Source organism: Procambarus clarkii, chromosome 79 (genome assembly GCF_040958095.1).
Source record: "Procambarus clarkii isolate CNS0578487 chromosome 79, FALCON_Pclarkii_2.0, whole genome shotgun sequence".
NCBI lineage: Eukaryota > Metazoa > Arthropoda > Malacostraca > Decapoda > Cambaridae > Procambarus > Procambarus clarkii.
The window spans coordinates 15,584,645-15,606,038 of record NC_091228.1 but is presented as its reverse complement, the minus strand read 5'-3'; the positions used below and the strand labels follow the sequence as shown (position 1 = coordinate 15,606,038).

Here is a 21,394-nt window from a genome sequence, read left to right as displayed (position 1 = left end):
GTTGTGTGTTCTGGTGCCTTATGGCGTGTACTGGTGCTTTATAGTGTGTACTGGTACCTTATTGTGTGTACTGGTGCATTATGGTGTGTATACTGCACACTTTAGTGCGCACGGCACTAGCTGGAAAAACAAGCGGGTTGTGCGCGCGGCGTTCTGGGCGCTCAAGCGTAAACACAAAAAAGTTTATAATCTTTTCACGCTCCTAACCTCAATTCTCGGGCTACGTTTTTCATTTTGGTATCAATGCGTTGGCAATAAAATTCTCTACAAGATCATATGCATAAAATGTCACCGAAGCATTTGGTATCCCACCACGAAGTAAATAAACACGAAGATGACTCGCCGTGACACCCAAACAGGAAGAAAATGTTCATACTCTTTCGTTTGCTGCCAGCCTCACAGTCATCCTACAGCGCTCATTTTGATATCACTGAACTCACAATAAAATTCCCCACCCAGACATATGCCTATCAATGTCTAATTATGGTATCGGGTGACCCGCACGAGTGTGGGAACTGGGCGAAGCATTAGCCGTGATTTCAGCAGGGACGACACTGGTGTGATGCAGGGCTTTGAATGTTTATACTTATTTCACTGTCCTGACATTATTTCTGGAGCTACGTATTTCATTTTTATAGCAATGTGTTCGCAATAGAAAGTTCTATAAGAACATGGGTAGAGTTGGCCAACACAGCGTCAAATAAATTTGCGGCAAATAAAATCTTACGCGTGTTTGTACCCGTGAGCGTCAAAAGTTTTTACTTTGCTCATGTTTTTCAAGTTTATACTTGTTTCACACCGTTTTCTTTTGTATAGTGTTCGGAATAAAATTCCCTACACAGACATATGCATATCAAATACAATTCCTTGGAATTCACAGCTGTAGAGATGACGGAAAACACACAACCGGAACCCGCTCTTGACACTCCAACTCACACCCGCAACACCCACAAAAAAAGTTTCTCTTGTTTCATGTATACTTACTTTAGTTTTCGTGCTACAGTTCTCATTTAGGTATCAAAATATTCCTAAGAAAATAGACTACAATACTGAAACAATCTAAGACAATTTTGTGTACTTACCAAAGCAAAGGCGATTGTAGTAAAATAAGTTGAGCATTTTATCTCCACTCCACCTCCTTCAGGTACTGATTCCTGAAGTTGCTCAACAGATGTTCCTAGGTGGAGTGAAGCTGATGTAGGTGATTATTTCTTGTCCACCCAATACACCCTTTTCCTGTGATAAGTGGTGTAACAAGGTATGACGCAAAGTGGAACATCGCATGTCTTGCACGCTATACCAGTTTCCTTCCTGATACCCGACTTTGAACACACTTCACACCTGCGACGTTTGGGGATTTTTACCAGCTCATGTTTCAATTTATAGTTCAGGCGAGTCTCTGCTATAACAACATGTCGCTGTTGTCTCTGGGTTGGCAATAAACTACTGTCTGAATCGTCGCTCTCACTATTGTTTTCAAACACTAATGTGGAATATGAATTATCTTCATCAGATTCAGCTTCAGCACTAGGTGTAGACGTGAAGAGAGGGCGCCTCACACCCGACGGGCCAGGTGTTGACGGGTCAGCAGCAGGATACACAGGACCAGTGTCATGATTTATGTCTGGAGCATGAACTAGATGTGGAGATGGTGTAGTTGTTGCAGGCCACTCTGCCTTGTCAAATTTCAATAAAGACCAAATAGCAACTTCATGGAACTAGAGCAGAGTTAGTTTCCTTCGATCATCTGTGTTGGCCTTGTACAATGCATAAGCGTTTTGCAATGCCATTTGCAAGAAATAAAATGTTATTTTCTTGGTCCACTTGTGACATTTCCTGGCGAAATGGTAATACTTTACCATTTGATCAAAGTGGTCAACACCCTTCATGAACTTATTGTAGTCAACAATTGCCTGTGGTTTGTTCACCACAACCTGCTGTAGTCTTACTGTTCCATCTGCCCTGCGAACTCGTTTTCTTTTCTGAACTTTCTTTGTGTCTGCATTGTGTAGGTTGGGCGAGGGGAGAGCCGAGGGGAGGCCGAGGGGAGAGAGATCCGATTGCTCCACGTGACAACAAAACAATGGGCCTGTCACGTGACCCAGTAGGCCGACGTGACTTGCGGCCTACCCGAGAGAACAGGAATTTCATGGCGCGGAGTTTGAAACAAACCCCAAGTAAATCGGATTTAAACTGGATTTTTTACAAATATTTTAAACCGCACCGTAAATTTACGTCGTGATCCGACAAGCGGTTAGGGAAAACGCCCGTAATTCCAAGTCGAAAATCCAGGAAAGTGTTAATTTAGAACCTGTACTTGAGGTCGATCTCGAACCCATTGTTGATGTGATGACTTATATTGAATTTTGTAACTAGCTCATCAAGATTGTAACTTGCTTAGCTAAATGAATTGTGGGGTTCAGTCCCTGAGCCCATTATGTGCCTCTGTAACCCTTTCCACAATCGCCCACAAGATGGGTATGGGGTGCATAATGGGGTGGGGTGTCTTGGCCAAACGTGCCACATCAAAACCACAAGTTGACATTGAATGTGAATTAACAATGAGACAAGTAAGATTTATACTAATACATTTATACTAACTCTGTTGAGCGTTGACCATTTATACATCAAATCTGTTGATGTGAGCACTTTAGTTTAGTCTGCCGTTTAAAGAAAAAAAGAGCATATCAATGGTATATCACAGAAAACGAATTTATCATAAACTCATGTATTTGTCTTATCATATTGAACTGCATTCATATTTTTAATATATAACAATATGAATATACAAATTTCTGTAAATCCCCTACCATGTTGGAATCTGTGGAAATGAATGAGCAAATGTGCTGGCTGAAGGCGCTGAAGGAAACCACATTGGTTTCATTTTGGATACAAATGTCCATGGAGATTCAAAATGGAAACTAATTATATAGTTGAACCTGCAGAGAGGAGTTTAAGAATCTGTGTTGAGAGTGATGGACACAGCCTTCACAATTATACTTCAGAGAATGTAAACATCTAAGAGTCATTAGAAATATGTGTAGAATAATAAACCCTACATTGTTTGAGTTAGGGAAAATACCATTTGTGATATATAGATACTATAGCTGTTCCTAAAGATTCACCCATTTTGCACCAGCAAGATAACATATAAGATTTTAAGAGTTGACGAATGTTAATATTCTTGTTTGATAAACTGTGAACTTGAGACATAGTTAATAAGAACATTCCAATAATAACACAACAAAAAGTTTTCAGAATCTTTAACACCACTTTCCAGCAACTTATATAATTTATATAAATTATTTTAGAGAATAATACATAAATTATATATTTAAACATGATATAGTGTTTAGTGGAATGTATAAGGAGTCAAATTGTGTTAAAAAGAGCGATTTTTAGAAAATTTGGAAAAATACTTTTTTCTGTTCAAATTATAACTAAATGGATTTTAAAGGTTTCACTCAGCCAATATATATCATTCACAATTTATTAATGAATTTTACAAAAAAACACCATAAATTTTATATATAAACATGTAAAAACTATTTGTTTTACATTTGGAAGAAAATAATTGTAGAAAAACAATTTATAATTAAACCTTTGTGTTTGGATTTTTTGAGTAAAAGTTTCTCAAAGGCTCTCCTGCACCATTCTCAATGCAAATCATTCCCACACCTATGGGAAGAGATAGGCGAACGTTGTGTAGATGATTTGTGTTTGCTGGGAGAGAGAGCCAGAGAGAGAGAGAGAGCAAGAGAGCCAGAGAGAGAGCGAGAGAAAGAAAGAGAAAGAAAGAGAGAGAGAGAGAGAGAGAGAGAGAGAGAGAGAGAGAGAGAGAGAGAGAGAGAGAGAGAGAGAGAGAGAGAGAGAAAGAGAGAGACAGACAGACAGAGACAGAAAGACACGCACAACAAAAGAGGAGACAGAACAAAATTAAGGCAAGGAGAGAGAAGACAGAACAGAAACAACAGAGAGAGGAGTGAAATGAGAAATCATTGAAGAGAAGGGGAAGAGAAACACAAGATAAGAAAAAGATACAAGAAAAATATACAAGATAAAAATGACATAAATGAATACCACAAAAATAAAAAGTAAAGGAAGAGAGAAGCTAGAAGAGACAGGAAACGAGAGGTGTTAGAAGAGAGGAGGAAAGGAGAGATTAAAAGACAAGAAAAACAGGAGAGAAACGTAAAAGAAATAAAAAAAAGGGACATTTGTGAGGAGAGAAAATAAAGAGACCAGAGAAGACCATATATCAAGAGTGTGAGGATAAAGACTTATATATTTTCTTAGTAGACATCCTCTGGCTCTTGTTGCCCCTCTTGTATACGAATTGTACTTGCAAGTTTTCCCTGAAAAGATATTACAAAATTAATATTTAATTATTTATTTATATAAATTACACACACACAAACTTTATATATATATATATATATATATATATATATATATATATATATATATATATATATATATATATATATATATATATATATATATATATATATATATATAGACCAGAGACCAATTATATATATATATATATATATATATATATATATAAATATATATATATATATATATATATATATATATATATATATATATACATATATATATATATATATATATATATATATATATATATATATATATATATATATATATATACATATATATATATATATATATATATATATATATATATATATATATATATATATATATATATATATACATATATACATATATATATATATATATATATATATATAATTTCGTAAGCCTCACCCTGTAAACATTCATGTTTCTACATGTTAAACAAGCTACAAGGATGAGGGAAGGGGATGTTCCCTCCATGCTGGATATTATATTTACCAGGAAAGAGAAAGATATATTTATCATTCAGTACCTCCCTCCTTTTACCCAAGTGACATGGTCACTTGGGTAAAAGTGACCATGTCTTTTTGGGAATAAAGTATGCAATGCATTATAATCTGGAAGAAAATGAGCTTGAAGCAGTTGAAAAACCTGACTTGTGGAGAGGTCATTATGGGGAACTCAGATATTTCCTTAAGGAATTTGACAAACACTTGCTGTTAGGACATGAAGTAAATGAGATGTATGTCAAGTTTTGTGAAGTATATGATAATGGCACAACAAAATTTATACTAAAGCAGAGATGCAGAACTAGGAAAAGGGGAAAAATTGCCCAAACATACAAGCAATACAAAGATGCGAGAAACAACAATAGCAGTAAGGAGAGGGGCAGAAAGACTATGACTTTCGGTCATATTCAACAACACAAATATACATACACACACACACATTATTGGAAAAAATTGGAATTGGAATATTGGAAAAAATAATTAAAACTAAATGGGTAGAACACCTGGAGAGAAATGATATAATTTCAGACAGACAGTATGGTTTTCGATTTGGAAGATCCTGTGTATCGAATTTACTCAGTTTCTATGATCGAGCAACAGATATATTACAGGAAAGAGATGGTTGGGTTGACTGCATCTATCTGGACATAAAAAAGGCATTCGACAGAGTTCCACATAGAGAGGTTGTTCTGGAAACTGGAAAATATTGGAGGGGTGACAGGTAAGCTTCTAACATGGATGAAAAATTTTCTGACTGATAGAAAAATGAGGGCAGTAATCAGAGGCAATGTATCGGACTGGAGAAATGTCTCAACTGGAGTACCACAGGGTTCAGTTCTTGCACCAGTGATGTTTATTGTCTACATAAATGATCTACCAGTTGGTATACAGAATTACATGAACATGTTTGCTGATGATGCTAAGATAATAGGAAGGATAAGAAATTTAGATGATTGGCATGCCCTTCAAGAAAACCTGGATAAAATAAGTATATGGAGCACCACTTGGCAAATGGAATTTAATGTTAATAAATTTATTTATTTATTTATGCATATACAAGAATGTACATAAGGAATGTGAGGATACAATTATGGTAATTACAGTCTTGTAAAGCCACTAGCACGCGCAGCGTTTCGGGCAGGTCCTTAATCTAAGAAAATTTTAAGGAGGTAAATACTTGCAAAATTTATAGACAAAAAAATGATAACAGATTACATGGAATGAAAAAAAAAAAGATGAGAGAAAATTATAGGTACAGTATATTAAAGCACATAGGTAGCTATGATTGATTGCAATGACAGCTTAAAATGGTAGTTGACAACAAATTGGTAGGCACAATACAGCAGAAACAATATAAGATTGATTGCAATGACAGCTTGAATGGTAGTTGACAAAAATTGGTAGTCACAATACAGCATATGGCTAGCACATAAAAGAAGACAGCAATGAACACAATGATAAGGTTGTTTGATATTACATAAAAATTAGGAGATTGGGTACCACTAGGTACAGAGCAAATTTAAAGCTCAGTGTAGGAAACTAAATAGATGAAGTTAGGTACTTTTTGGTTTTGCTTTTAAATAAGGCAAAAGTTTTACAGTTTTTCAATTCACTAGGGAGTGAGTTCCATAGACTAGGTCCCTTAATTTGCATAGAGTGTTTACACAGATTAAGTTTGACCCTGGGGATATCAAAGAGATATTTATTTCTGGTGTGGTGATAATGGGTCCTATTACATCTGTCCAGGGAGAGTTTCAGAGCATGGTTTGCATTTAAGAACAGGGTTTTGTAAATGTAGTTGACACAAGAGAATGTGTGGAGGGAGTTAATATTTAGCAAGTTTAGAGATTTAAACAAGGGAGCTGAGTGTTGTCTGAAAGCAGAGTTAGTTATTATTCTGATAGCAGATTTTTGCTGTGTGATGATGGGCTTAAGGTGGTTTGCAGTGGTAGACCCCCATGCACAGATACCATAATTAAGATAGGGGTAGATTAGTGCATAATGTAGTGAGAGGAGAGCAGAGTTAGGAACATAATATCTGATTTTGGAGAGTATACCAACTGTCTTAGAGACTTTCTTAGTTATGTGTTGAATGTGGGTGCTGAAGTTGAGTCTCTTGTCTAGGAATAGGCCAAGAAACTTGCCATCATTTTTATTACTGATGTTAATGTTGTCTATCTGTAGCTGAATTGCATTTGATGATTTGCTTCCAAATAAGATGTAGTAAGTCTTTTCGATGTTTAATGTTAGTTTGTTCGTTGACATCCATAAGTGGACTTTTTTTAATTCATTATTCACAACATTATTTAGTGTATGTGGGTTGAGGTTTGAGTAGATAAGGGTAGTATCGTCAGCAAACAATATTGGTTTGAGAATATTAGAGACATTAGGCAGATCGTTTATATATATAAGAAATAGAAGAGGTCCTAAGATGCTGCCCTGTGGCACTCCAACGGTAATTGGTAGAGTGGAAGAAGTTGTATCATTGATGGTTACATATTGGTGTCTGTCACTAAGATAGGATCGGATGTAGTCAAGGGCAAGGCCTCGGATTCCATAATGCTGGAGTTTAAGTAAGAGGTAGTTGTGATTAACAGTATCAAAGGCTTTTCTTAGGTCAATGAAGAGTCCAATCGGAAACTCATTTTTGTCAAGGGCTGAGTAGATAATGTCAAGGAGACTAATGATTGCATCATTGGTACTCTTTTGGGACCGGAAGCCAAACTGGCAGGGGCTGAGTATGTCGAATTTTACGAGGTAGGAATAGAGCTGTTTGTAAATAATTTTTTCAAATATTTTTGATAGAATGGGTAGATTTGATATTGGTCTATAATTGTTTATGTCCGCCGGATTGCCTCCTTTATGGACTGGCGTTACTCTTGCTTTTTTGATGATATCAGGGAAGGTGTGACACTCTATAGATTTCTTGAACAGTAGTGCTATGGGTGGGGCAAGGGCATGGGAGGCTCTCTTGTACACAATGGACGGAATTTCACTGGTGTTCCCTGCCTTGGTTTTTAGAGAGTGTATGATGGACACAACATCTGCCGGGCTGATTGGTGAAAGGAGAAGAGAGTTTGGATAGCTGCCTGAGAGATATGTGTTAATATGTGTCTGAGTCTGTGTGATTTTAATGGCAAGATTAGCACCAACCGATGAAAAGAAACTATTAAATTCATTTGCCATTTCTAAATCAGTTGACGGTATATCCCCATCCTTGTAGAGTTTTATTTGGTTATGTGAGTGTTGTTTAGTTCCTAGGATACTAGAGATAGTTTTCCAAGTGTTTTTCATGTTGCCTTTTGCTTCATTGAATCTATTCACATAATATGCAAGTTTTGCCTTTCTTATGATACTGGTAAGCATTGATGAGTACCTTTTAGCTACTTCCTTTGAAACTAGGCCAATCCTAACTTTCTTTTCATATTCATGTTTCTTGTTGATTGAGTTGAGAATGCCACTTGTGAGCCATGGATTGTTTAATCTTTTGTCAGTTACTTGCTTTGTGAGAAGGGGACAATGAAGGTTGTAGAGGCTTAGAGTTTTGGAGAGGAAGAGGTTAGCTAATGAATTTATATCATGGGTATTATTGAATTCAGAATCCCAGTTAATATTGTGAAGTGCCTCTGTAAGATTGTCTAAAGCTGATTCACTGTGTAGCCTAAATGAAAGTTTCTTGCTTTTTGGTGGTGTTATGTCCATGTTCGCTATGAGAAAGGTAGGATAGTGGTCAGTTGTTCTGTCGTAGATTATACCAGATACAAGGGGAGCTGTTATGTTTGTCCATATGTGGTCCAAGGTAGTGGCTGATGTTTGAGTGACTCGGGTAGGTTTGGTGATAGTGGGGATTAGCATACAGGAGTTCATGCTGTTAAGGAAATAGTCAACTTGAGAGCAGTTTTGTTGACCCAGGTCAATATTAAGGTCTCCTCCCAGAATGATGTGGTTTTTGTTGAGATTGTTGTTTATAATAAGATTCCTTAGGTTGTCTGAGAAAGAAGCTATGTTAGTATTAGGAAATCTATAGATGGCTCCAATAGTCAAAGAGGATTTAAGGGATTTAATTGTAAACTGAGCAAAAGTATATTCACAGTAGTCATCTCTGTCACTAATAACACTGTTGCAGATAAATGTATCTCGGTAATATATAGCTGTGCCACCACCTTTTTTATTAGGCCTACAGTTATGAATGGCTTTATAACCAGCTAAGTTGTAGAGTTGGGTATAGTCTTTATTTAGCCAAGTTTCTGTTAAAATAATGAACGATAGGTTAGTACCTAGTGCTGTGAGTAGTGCATTTAAATCGTCAAAATGTTTACCAAGTGATCTAACATTTTGGTTATAAACTGATAGATAGGTGCTATTTTGGAGTTTGTTTTTAGCCTGGTGTGCTGTGAAATACTTACAATAATGATGATCAATGTGCTGGTTGGTATAGATATGAGACAGAAGATTTTGATCAGGATCAATATCAGTGTGCATAGAGATGCAGAGGGATCACGATACAAGATACACGATAAAGCAAAACACAAGAATGAGAGCAGATACAATAAAATAGTAACAATTTAGAAGTAAAATAAAGATCCAATAGATAGCCAGGGAGGACACAGAAGTTACATAAAATAAAACACAAAAAATCAGTAGAGACTGACAATATAAATGTAAAATAAAAAATAATAAGAAAAATAATAATCATAAAAAAAAATGATCTTGAAGATAATTAGCTTAGTAATGGTTAATTAACAGGGTAATAAAAAGCCCTAGGTTTAGTGACAAGGGGATTAACTAAGAACAAATAATTAAGAGTATAAAACAGGCAAAGATGACGAACAAAAAATAAAGTAAAAATAAAAATAAAAATAAAAATAAACACCTTTGGAAAGGAAAGGCAGAGCTTAAGTACACTTTGGTTGTATGTGAGACTACAAATTATGTTCTGGTTATTCAGCTGATATCCCACAGTCATCCAGGAAAGAAGTGAGGTGTGCTTCAGTGGTTATGACATAAGTTTTTCCAGAGTCAGTCTTCCTAGCTATTATTTTACCATCGCGCACAAAACAATGTTTAATAGCAGTGGATCTATTGCGAATTCCACGTAGTTTAAATAAGAGATTTTGTCTGAATCTGGTAAGACATTCGTTCACATAAACCTTGGATTTCCTAGCGACTGCAGCAGTGATAAGGTCTGACTTGCGGGAGCAGCTATCTAACTTCACGCGTATCCTTCTGTTGTTTGCACCAGATGATTTGGTACCCACTCTATAAGCTGACTTAATGTCTCTTGCTTCGATTGAATAATTCAACTTAGTACGCAATTCCTGGATCACGATGGCAGTACAGTCTTCTCTGTCAGTTTCATGGGGAAAATCCTGTGATGAGATGATGACAGAATCAAGGAGCTTAAGTTGGTCTGATTCGTCTTGGGTTGCAGTGTGTTGCTGTTGTAGGGAGTTAAAGTGGTTCTCTAACTTTTGTAACATCTCTTCTTGCTTCTTAGAGGTTTCTGCTGGTTTAAAGTTAGTAACCGAGATCCGAAGAGAGCTTAATTCATGTTCGAGGTGGCCGACTCTGGCAGACAGATCTTGGTTAGCCTTGTGCATTGCCAAAGCATCACTCTGAAGCTTCATTATCAGGTCCGACTGCTCTCGGATTATAGACTTTTGGTCATCATGTATTTGAGTCAATAATCTGAGCCATGGATTATCAGCGGGATGCTTAAAGTCAGTACATGGGGAGGCAGCTCGTTTAAGTTGCTCCATATGGTTACATAACTGTTGTAAGGCTCGAGTCAGTGACGACGCTTCAATCAGCTGGGGAGGTTTGTTATTGTTGACGCAGGGAGGGTCGGTACTCCCCCCGGTAGCCCCTAAGGGGGAGACAGCCGCATTATTCCTGTTGCTAGCTTGGCTGGTTGGGTTCATCCTGATAGGTGTGCTATCATTCTTTACGGCCTTGCCGAGCTTAGAATTGTTTAGCATGGTAGCAGCAGAGATGTATGCAGCAGATGGGGTAGACTTGTTGATATGGCAGCAGCAAACGTCAGGTTAGCTTCCTCCAGGGAGCAACACTAATGAGGTCGAGATGAGGTAGTAGGTTAGGTTTTGTCGAATATTTCGGTCACATTTAGGTCACTGGGTACTTAGCTGCCTTCTGGGGTTGTTACATCATGTTAGGGATGTTGTGGGCTCAAGGAGCAGCTGATAAAGTTGGAGGGGGAGCAGGGTCGTCAGGAGCGGATGAGCGTTCGCTTCAAAAAAAAAAAATAAAAAAAAAAATGCCATGTTATGGAATGTGGAACAGGAGAACATAGACCCCACACAACCTATACATTATGTGAGAAATCTTTAAAGAATTCTGATAAAGAAAGAGATCTAGGGGTGGTTCTAGATAGAAAACTATCACCTGAGGACCACATAAAGAATATTGTGCGAGGAGCCTATGCTACGCTTTCTAACTTTATAATTGCGTTTAAATACATGGATGGTGATATACTAAAGAAATTGTTCATGACTTTTGTTACGCCAAAGCTAGAATATGCAGCTGTTGTGTGGTGCCCAACAACAGAAGTAGGCCCATATCTTAAGAAGCACATCAACAAACTGGAAAAGGTGCAAAGACATGCTACTAAGTGGCTCCCAGAACTGAAGGGCAAGAGCTACGAGGAGAGGTTAGAGGCATTAAATATGCCAAAACTAAAAGACAGAAGAAAGAGGTGATATGATCACTACATACAAAATAGTAACAGGAATTGATAAAATCGACAGGGAAGATTTCCTGAGACCTGGAACTTCAAGAACAGGTCATAGATTGAAACTAGCTTAACACAGATGCTAAAGAAATATAAGAAAATTCACTTTCGCAAATAGAGTGGTAGACGGTTGGAACAAGTTAGGTGAGAAGGTGGTGGAGGCCAAGACTGTCAGTAGTTTCAAAGCGTTATATGACAAAGAGTGCTGGGAAGACGGTCTCATCCTGTAACTACACTTAGGTAATTACACACACACACTATCTATATATATATATATATATATATATATATATATATATATATATATATATATATATATATATATATATATATATATATATATATATATGTCGTACCTAGTAGCCAGAACGCACTTTTCAGCCTACTATGCAAGGCCCGATTTGCCTAATAAGCCAAGTTTTCATGAATAATATATTTTCTCTATTTTTTTTCTTATGAAATGATAAAGCTATCCATTTCATTATGTATGAGGTCAATTCTTTTTTTATTGGAGTTAAAATTAATATAGATATATGACCGAACCTAACCATCCCTACCTAACCTATCTTTATAGGTTAGTTTAGGTAACTGAAAATGTTAGGTTAGGTAGTCGAAAAAACATTAATTCATGAAAACTTGGCTTATTAGGCAAATCGGGCCTTGCATAGTAGGCTGAGATGTGCATTCTGGCTACTAGGTACGACACATTATATATATTTATATATATATATATATATATATATATATATATATATATATATATATATATATATATATATATATATATATATATATATATATATTTATATATATATATATATATATATATATATATATATATATATATATATGTCGTACCTAGTAGCCAGAACTCACTTCTCAGCCTACTATTCAAGGCCCGATTTGCCTAATAAGCCAAGTTTTCCTGAATTAATATATTTACAATAATTTTTTTCTTATGAAATGATAAAGCAACCCTTTTCTCTATGTATGAGGTCAATTCTTTTTATTGGAGTTAAAATTAATGTAGATATATGACCGAACCTAACCAACCCTACCTAACCTAACCTAATCTATATTTATAGGTAAGGTTAGGTTAGGTAGCCAAAAAAAGCTAGGTTAGGTTAGGTTAGGTAGGTTAGGTAGACGAAAAAACATTAATTCATGAAAACTTGGCTTATTAGGCAAATCGGGCCTTAAATAGTAGGCTGAGAAGTGCGTTCTGGCTATTAGGTACGACATATATATATATATATATATATATATATATATGTCGTACCTAGTAGCCAGAACGCACTTCTCAGCCTACTATGCAAGGCCCGATTTGCCTAATAAGCCTAGTTTTCATGAATTAATGTTTTTTCGACTACCTAACCTACCTAACCTAACCTAACCTAACGTTTTCGGCTACCTAACCTAACCTAACCTATAAAGATAGGTTAGGTTAGGTTAGGCAGGGTTGGTTAGGTTCGGTCATATATCTACGTCAATTTTAACTCCAATTAAAAAAAATTGACCTCATACATAATGAAATGGCTAGCTTTATCATTTCATAAGAAAAAAATTAGAGAAAATATATTAATTCAGTAAAACTTGGCTTATTAGGCAAATCGGGCCTTGCATAGTAGGCTGAGAAGTGAGTTCTGGCTACTAGGTACGACATATATATATATATATATATATATATATATATATATATATATATATATATATATATATATATATATATATATATATGCGAACAAGCCTGAATGGTCCCCAGGACCATATATATATATATATATCGGACAATTAGTAAAAAAAAAAAAAAATTAAATTATTTTACCTTGTACCTAGATCCACCAGGCCTGTTTGGTGCATGTTTCAGTACTTCAGAAATCTGGAAGGTCACATCCTCCTCCTCAACTTGTGGATGTGCGTTGATAGATGATTCTGTAAAATTAAGTTATTTATATAATAATAAATTCAGTATAACAATAATATTCTGTAAAATTAAAAGTAATTTATACATCAATCAGATAAAACTCTCCAGAGATGGTGATACACAACATATAAAGGACAAGTTTCAGAACAAAATATGCATTTAGGAATAAGGTTTTGTACATGTAGGTAGCACATGAGAAAATAAGTGGAAGGTGATCAAGTTTATATTAACATGTTAATGGCTTTGTTAAGGCTTTGCAAGAATGAAAAAATATTAATAATATAATATCACCTACCAATTAATTGTACATCATTTATAAGTCAATTATTTGCATTATTATTATTCAATACTAATGATATAAAAATGCATTTTGTAGTCTACTATTTATGCAAGTATTAAGCACAGGATCATGAAATAAACTGCAAAATACTGTAATGGATAAACCAATTAAGTTTACATTTTCCTATAGCTAAGTCAGTCAGTTCTATTAGCAGCAGAGAACAATTATGCCCAACCTCTATTAAATGAAACAATCTTAAGAGCAAGTGATAGAAATATAATCATTTATGCTTGGGAAAATATTATGGAATGGTTCCAAATATGAAAAATATTAAGTTTTTTGGTTAAAAATTTTTAACTTAAAATTTAAATTTTTAAGTAAATTTTAAACTTTAAAAAAATTATTTAATTTTTTGGTTACTTACTTAAAATAACATTATATAGTTCTTGTTTTTGTAGAAATGCCAATTTCTTCTTTTGCCCTTCCAGACTGTATAGTGACCACAGGCCGTTTGTTCATATCTTCATTATTCTTCGAACCGTGGTTGCACAATCAGACCCACGTACACTGGTTAAAAGCAACAACAAAAATGTAGTACACTGACGAATTTTGAATATATATATATAAATATATATATATATATATATATATATATATATATATATATATATATATATATATATATATATATATATATTTTATTAAATATGACCGAAAAAGTAAGATTAATAATTCTAACACGAATTTTCTCAATCTTTCGTACATTATGCTTCACTGTTGGAGGTAAATCAAAAATCACTTCTCCAAAATTCATTTTTATTTCTAGTCTGACGCGACACGGGCGCGTTTCGTAAAACTTATTACATTTTCAAAGACTTCACAAATACACAACTGATTAGAACTTGCATTTCCCTGATTTTATATCTACTTTTGAGTGAGGTGGGAAGGGTGATGTGGCATTACATTTGAGTGAGGTGGGAAGGATGATGTGGCATTAGAGGATATTAATAGGGTATTAAAAGTATCAACACAAGACAGAACACGAAACAATGGATATTGAATAGAAGTGTTTGTAGAAAGCCTATTGGTCCATATTTCTTGATGCTTCTATATTGGAGCGGAGTCTTGAGGTGGGTAGAATATAGTTGTGCAATAATTGGCTGTTGATTGCTGGTGTTGACTTCTTGATGTGTAGTGCCTCGCAAACGTCAAGCCGCCTGCTATCGCTGTATCTATCGATGATTTCTGTGTTGTTTACTAGGATTTCTCTGGCGATGGTTTGGTTATGGGAAGAGATTATATGTTCCTTAATGGAGCCCTGTTGTTTATGCATCGTTAAACGCCTAGAAAGAGATGTTGTTGTCTTGCCTATATACTGGGTTTTTTGGAGCTTACAGTCCCCAAGTGGGCATTTGAAGGCATAGACGACGTTAGTCTCTTTTAAAGCGTTCTGTTTCGTGTCTGGAGAGTTTCTCATGAGTAGGCTGGCCGTTTTTCTGGTTTTATAGTAAATCGTCAGTTGTATCCTCTGATTTTTGTCTGTAGGGATAACGTTTCTATTAACAATATCTTTCAGGACCCTTTCCTCTGTTTTATGAGCTGTGGAAAAGAAGTTCCTGTAAAATAGTCTAATAGGGGGTATAGGTGTTGTGTTAGTTGTCTCTTCAGAGGTTGCATGGCTTTTCACTTTCCTTCTTATGATGTCTTCGATGAAACCATTGGAGAAGCCGTTATTGACTAGAACCTGCCTTACCCTACAGAGTTCTTCGTCGACTTGCTTCCATTCTGAGCTGTGGCTGAGAGCACGGTCGACGTATGCGTTAACAACACTCCTCTTGTACCTGTCAGGGCAGTCGCTGTTGGCATTTAGGCACATTCCTATGTTTGTTTCCTTTGTGTAGACTGCAGTGTGGAAACCTCCGCCCTTTTCCATGACTGTTACATCTAGAAAAGGCAGCTTCCCATCCTTTTCCGTCTCGTAAGTGAAACGCAGCACGGAACTCTGCTCAAATGCCTCCTTCAGCTCCTGCAGATGTCTGACATCAGGTACCTGTGTAAAAATGTCGTCAACATACCTGCAGTATATGGCCGGTTTCAAGTTCATGTCGACTAAGACTTTTTGCTCGATGGTACCCATGTAGAAGTTTGCAAACAGGACACCTAGGGGAGAACCCATAGCGACCCCATCTACTTGCTTATACATATGCCCATCCGGGCTCAAGAAGGGTGCCTCTTTAGTACAAGCTTGGAGTAGTTTCCTCAGAATACTTTCTGGCATGTCAAGAGGAGTACAGGCTGGATCACGATACACTCTGTCGGCTATCATTCCGATTGTCTCGTCCACAGGTACGTTGGTAAACAGCGATTCTACGTCCAACGAGGCTCTTATCCCTGTGGCCCGTGCGCCCCGCAGTAAGTCCACAAATTCCTTTGGAGACTTCAGGCTGAAGGCGCAAGGAACATAAGGAGTCAGCAGGCCGTTGAGTCGCTTTGCCAATCTGTACGTGGGTGTGGGTATCTGGCTAATGATTGGCCGAAGTGGGTTTCCAGGCTTGTGCGTCTTGACATTTCCATACGCATATCCAGGTTTATATTCCCCAATGATCTTTGGCAGGTGGAGTCCGGATTTCTTGGCGTTCACAGTTTCGATCAGTTTGTTGACCTTTGCTTTTAATTCGGCTGTAGTGTCCTTCGTTACCCTTTGGAACTTAGTTTGGTCAGAGAGTATGATGTTCATTTTCGCCAGATATTCGTCTTTTTTAAGAATGACACATATTGGCGACTTGTCACCTCTCCTGACAACTATCTCCTTGTTCTCGCGAAGGCTTTTAGCTGCCGCTCTAAGCTCGGGGGACAGTATGGTGCTTCTGTAGTTGCCTCGATTCTTTCCTCCTTCTGCAATAAGTTCTGCTTGTAAGGTATCTTTGGTAGTGACCTTCTTTTGTGTCTCGAGGTCGAATATGTCGTCCAACAGAATTTCCAACTCCACTTTCCGGGCCATTTCACTCGGTCTGGACATAACATGACAGTTTATGCCCAGATTTAGGAGAGTGACTTGGTCCTCAGTGAGGTTAATTCCTGCAAGGTTCAGGAAGCCATCTCTTGGTCGTGGAATTGCCATAGGTCCTCCATATAATGTTGTTAGTTTCTTGATAATCCTTGTTTCAGTGCTGAGGTGATGTTGGTCTGTGAGGATGTCGAGGTGTTGTTCAATGCGGGTACGGATACTATGGTCGATGTTGCTATTTCTCCACTCGTTTGTAGCATGAAGTAGTTGAGTTTTTTTGTCTTTGATTTCATTCTCTGCCTTGTATATCTGATCACGAATCAGATCCTGGCGATATTTTATCGTGAAGGCTTGATTCCTTGCTGCTGGGTCGTGCACTTTAACATTAGTATATTTTGGTAGCAGTCTTTCCTGTAGACATATTTTATTAAATATGACCGAAAAAGTAAGATTAATAATTCTAACACGAATTTTCTCAATCTTTCGTACATTATGCTTCACTGTTGGAGGTAAATCAAGATAAAGATAGTTGTCAGGAGAGGTGACAAGTCGCCAATATATGTCATTCTTAAAAAAGACGAATATCTGGCGAAAATGAACATCATACTCTCTGACCAAACTAAGTTCCAAAGGGTAACGAAGGACACTACAGCCGAATTAAAAGCAAAGGTCAACAAACTGATCGAAACTGTGAACGCCAAGAAATCCGGACTCCACCTGCCAAAGATCATTGGGGAATATAAACCTGGATATGCGTATGGAAATGTCAAGACGCACAAGCCTGGAAACCCACTTCGGCCAATCATTAGCCAGATACCCACACCCACGTACAGATTGGCAAAGCGACTCAACGGCCTGCTGACTCCTTATGTTCCTTGCGCCTTCAGCCTGAAGTCTCCAAAGGAATTTGTGGACTTACTGCGGGGCGCACGGGCCACAGGGATAAGAGCCTCGTTGGACGTAGAATCGCTGTTTACCAACGTACCTGTGGACGAGACAATCGGAATGATAGCCGACAGAGTGTATCGTGATCCAGCCTGTACTCCTCTTGACATGCCAGAAAGTATTCTGAGGAAACTACTCCAAGCTTGTACTAAAGAGGCACCCTTCTTGAGCCCGGATGGGCATATGTATAAGCAAGTAGATGGGGTCGCTATGGGTTCTCCCCTAGGTGTCCTGTTTGCAAACTTCTACATGGGTACCATCGAGCAAAAAGTCTTAGTCGACATGAACTTGAAACCGGCCATATACTGCAGGTATGTTGACGACATTTTTACACAGGTACCTGATGTCAGACATCTGCAGGAGCTGAAGGAGGCATTTGAGCAGAGTTCCGTGCTGCGTTTCACTTACGAGACGGAAAAGGATGGGAAGCTGCCTTTTCTAGATGTAACAGTCATGGAAAAGGGCGGAGGTTTCCACACTGCAGTCTACACAAAGGAAACAAACATAGGAATGTGCCTAAATGCCAACAGCGACTGCCCTGACAGGTACAAGAGGAGTGTTGTTAACGCATACGTCGACCGTGCTCTCAGCCACAGCTCAGAATGGAAGCAAGTCGACGAAGAACTCTGTAGGGTAAGGCAGGTTCTAGTCAATAACGGCTTCTCCAATGGTTTCATCGAAGACATCATAAGAAGGAAAGTGAAAAGCCATGCAACCTCTGAAGAGACAACTAACACAACACCTATACCCCCTATTAGACTATTTTACAGGAACTTCTTTTCCACAGCTCATAAAACAGAGGAAAGGGTCCTGAAAGATATTGTTAATAGAAACGTTATCCCTACAGACAAAAATCAGAGGATACAACTGACGATTTACTATAAAACCAGAAAAACGGCCAGCCTACTCATGAGAAACTCTCCAGACACGAAACAGAACGCTTTAAAAGAGACTAACGTCGTCTATGCCTTCAAATGCCCACTTGGGGACTGTAAGCTCCAAAAAACCCAGTATATAGGCAAGACAACAACATCTCTTTCTAGGCGTTTAACGATGCATAAACAACAGGGCTCCATTAAGGAACATATAATCTCTTCCCATAACCAAACCATCACCAGAGAAATCCTAGTAAACAACACAGAAATCATCGATAGATACAGCGATAGCAGGCGGCTTGACGTTTGCGAGGCACTACACATCAAGAAGTCAACACCAGCAATCAACAGCCAATTATTGCACAACTATATTCTACCCACCTCAAGACTCCGCTCCAATATAGAAGCATCAAGAAATATGGACCAATAGGCTTTCTACAAACACTTCTATTCAATATCCATTGTTTCGTGTTCTGTCTTGTGTTGATACTTTTAATACCCTATTAATATCCTCTAATGCCACATCATCCTTCCCACCTCACTCAAATGTAATGCCACATCACCCTTCCCACCTCACTCAAAAGTAGATATAAAATCAGGGAAATGCAAGTTCTAATCAGTTGTGTATTTGTGAAGTCTTTGAAAATGTAATAAGTTTTACGAAACGCGCCCGTGTCGCGTCAGACTAGAAATAAAAATGAATTTTGGAGAAGTGATTTTTGATTTACCTCCAACAGTGAAGCATAATGTACGAAAGATTGAGAAAATTCGTGTTAGAATTATTAATCTTACTTTTTCGGTCATATTTAATAAAATATGTCTACAGGAAAGACTGCTACCAAAATATACTAATATATATATATATATATATATATATATATATATATATATATATATATATATATATATATATATATATATATATATATATATATATATATATATATATATATATATATATATATGTATGTATGCCATATACATATATATGCTATGTTGTATGCTACAACTTGGCTGATAATAAAGCCATTCACAACTGCAGGCCTAACAAAAAAAGGAGGTGGCATAGCAATATCTTACAAAGATACCTTCATCTGCAATAGTGTCATTAGTAATAGAGACGACTATTGTGAATATACCTTTGCCAAGTTCTCCAGTAAATCCCTTAAATCCTCCTTGACTATAAGTGCCATCTATAGATTTCCCAATACCAACATAGCTTCATTCTCAGATAACGTAAGGAATCTTATCATAAATAACAATCTCAACAAAAATCAAACCAACTTAGTGGTTTGTAATGGTGAACAAAACATGCAGATACTGTACTTATATATAACCTGTGAATAGAGTGTAATAACAGCAAAACTATTTGTTTATTGTTTTATGACCATAATAATTGAATCACTAATATGATTCACTAATATATAATCCTAATAATAATCACTAATATATAATCCATTGAGCATGCTGCATCTCTTTCAGTCTCTTTGCAATTTGAACAAGAGGGCTTTTAATTGATCGAACCATATTCTTAAAGTAAAGTAAATGAGATGTATTCCATATTTTGCAAAATATACGATGAAGGCACACAAATATTCATACCAAAACTGAAGGGCAGGATTTATGAGGAGACATTAGAGGCATTAAATATTCCAAAACTAAAGGACAGAAGGAAAAGAGGAGATATGGCTGAAGTATGTTGACCAGACCACACACTAGAAATTGAAGGGACGACGACGTTTCGGTCCATCCTGGACCATTCTCAAGTCGATTGTGAGAATCGACTTGAGAATGGTCCAGGACGGACCGAAACGTCGTCGTCCCTTCAATTTCTAGTGTGTGGTCTGGTCAACATACCAAATATACTACACATACACAATACTAGGATGCACAATAAACTACCCTACCCAGGCTGAGTATGGTGTGTACAATAAATGATTAGCTAAAAGATAAGAATGAGTTTGTATAAATGGGGTTAAATCAGAGTGGGAAAATGTAAGTGAAGTTCCTCAAAACTCTGTCCTGGGACCTCTGTAATTCATAATATATACAAATAATTTAGACTCAGGTTTGATCAGCAATATTTGAAAATTTCCAGATGATACAAAAGGGATTTTTTTCTGGATTCAGGATTATTTTTTTTATGGCTGAAAACATGTTTTCAGCAATAAAAGAAATACAGTATTGCTGGAACAACCGTCGACACCTTCAAGAGAAAACCTGAACATCTTCAAGAAGTGCTGGACAAACAAGGCTGTGGTGGATATGTGGGCCTGAGGGGCCTGTCCAAGCAACAGCCTGTTGGATCAAGCTCTCACATGTCAAGCCTGGCCTTGGAAGGGCTTGGTGAGTAGAACAACTACCAGAACCCTATAATGCATGTATCAAGCAGATAACTAGGTTGTAGAGGATAGATAACATAGTGATTATAAGAAAACTAAAAACTCACTGGAAGCAATATAAATTACAAGAGTTGATACTCAACTTCTTTCCATTGTACCTCCCGTGTGTCAGCTTATCACTCTACTGCTAATATCACGGTATTGCAGAATATCTGTCTCTACATTGCCAAGGTGTCCAGGCAGTGAGCACCACATAATGCAGTGCAGTCCTGTAAGAATAAGCACAGCAAGTATGGGCATGGAGGGGTGCAGCAGTGGCTTGTGAAGGGCTGGAGAGTAAATGGACAAAGCAGACAGATAAGATGGCAATATATAAGGGGA

The 21,394-nt window shown here is 37.1% G+C and overlaps 1 long non-coding RNA gene across 1 annotated transcript; it reads right to left on the bottom strand.

The window, feature by feature from the left end:
- Nucleotides 1-4,279: 4,279 nt before the first annotated feature.
- LOC138357687 (uncharacterized) lies at nt 4,280-14,426 on the bottom strand. The gene is made up of 3 exons (XR_011225111.1): nt 14,269-14,426; nt 13,466-13,572; nt 4,280-4,355 (listed from the first exon to the last, which is right to left on the bottom strand). It is a non-coding gene; the product is annotated as an uncharacterized lncRNA (long non-coding RNA).
- Between the last annotated feature and the right edge of the window lie 6,968 nt (nt 14,427-21,394).